Here is a 2112-nt window from a genome sequence, read left to right on the forward strand (position 1 = left end):
GAGACATTTAGTTTTATTTAACTTAAGTACATGAACTTGTACTTACATTAAATTGAGAGTTTTTTTCCTCTTCTACTGTACTGTATTTCAGTCTATGGTGATGCTAAATAAGTAGAAAAAGTTTTGAATACCACTGTTAACTAGTTTTTTTTTTTTTTCTGGAGGAATTGCGTGTGAATGCTAAACATGCTGAATGCAAAAAATTGAATACAAGTGTAATGATGAGTGATAATGTTGAAAGTTTCATTGAATATTAATTTAAATTAATAAAAAATATTAAGCTTGACTGAATTCCGTCTGATGCAGGCAACGAACCTGGGTCCCCTGCATAAAAGGCTAATGCTCGTATCAACAGCACAACAGAGACTACATTCAAAGTCAAATATTTAAACGATAAACAATGTGTCACGGCCATGTCGAATGCCGCTGGCTGAGGAATTTAAATGATGTGAAATTTTTAATTAATTTTAGAATGTGATGCTCAAACATCAATTATTAAATTAAATTGAATAATATGAAATGAAAACGTTTGACTGGGAACTTCCAGAGGTGGGAATTGAACTTGGATATGCCACACATGGATAAATTGCTCTAACAGCGCTACCACAGACTTGTTGAGCCTCAAATCTTAATGCAGAGAATATTGTCTCTGTTACCATCACACTGAATTCCACTGGTGGAATGGATCATGAAAAGGCATTGTTTGATATGAAATGATACTAAATGGATAATTATATTATATTTAATCACAATGATAAATCCCCGTTGCACTTAGATCTTTGTTCATGGACATATAATGTACAGTCGGAGGTGGGATTCTAACCGCCAACCCCTCTGTCAGCGGGCAAGCAACTCTACCAAGTGAGCTAATGACATCATAAAATTAGTACATGAAGTAATGTTCAATTGTACTGAAGGGTGTGGGATACTGAAATTGAAGGTGTAATAATGTCTGTCCTACTGGAAATGAATGAGGAATTTTTAATGTCAAAATATTAAATTGTGGGAAAATGTAAATATGTGGATTGAGAAAATAGTGAATTTGTGAATTGAAGATGTGAATTTTTGGAATATGTTGAAATTGGGACCGTGTAAATTGGATGCATTGTGTGGGAGTTCATGTCATGTCATCTTCCAAACCGCTTATCCTATATAGGGTCGCGGGGAGTTGCTGGAGCCTATCCCAGCCGTCAATGGGCGAAGGCAGACTACACCCCAAACTGGTCGCCAGCCAGTCGCAGGGCACACATAGACACTGTCACTGAGCGGGAATCGATCCCACGCTGCCCGCACACAACTCAGGCGTGTGTACCACTACACTATCAGCGGACATTGTGGGAGTTCAATCAGGACCAAAAAGTGAACGGAATAAAAATAGTAATATAAAGAATCAGATCAGAATAACATATACGTGAATGCATTCAGCGTTCACACACTCATTAATGTGTGGACTCGCTGCCCGATGACAGCTGGGAAAGGCTCCAGCACGCCCGCGACCCTCATAAGGATAAACTGATCAGATATTGGATGGACCGAAGGTCCCCTCTAGTGGTACATGGTGGACTGATTTAAATGTTTTCGATTTTAAAGTTATATATTTTTTTTTTAAGTACAGTACTTTTGAATTAAATCTTTCACAACTGTTTCTTCTCAAACATTTATTTAGGTATTTTGTATATGACTTGTGTGCAATGCATTTTAATGGAAACATTTAAGTAGTTACCCAGCACCACCAGTCACCTCCACTTTGAAGAACAGTGGTTACAATTATATATATATATATATATATATATATATATATATATATATATATATATATATATATAAATATATATATAATACATATATATATACATATATATGCATATATAACATATATATGCATATATAACGCATATATACACATATACATGTACATATGTATGCATAACACACACACACACATATATATATATATATATATATATATATATATATATATATATATATATATGTATGTATATGGTGTAAATTAAGACACCGTGGCGTTCATATTTTATTTATTTTCTTACTAAAAACGTTCCGCCAGGTCGCCAGATTTTGTGAGGTCGTAGACGGGTATTCAACAAAGCG

This window comes from Filicampus tigris, chromosome 1, assembly GCF_054856515.1.
Source record: "Filicampus tigris isolate MCC_2025a chromosome 1, RoL_Ftig_1.0, whole genome shotgun sequence".
Lineage (NCBI taxonomy): Eukaryota > Metazoa > Chordata > Actinopteri > Syngnathiformes > Syngnathidae > Filicampus > Filicampus tigris.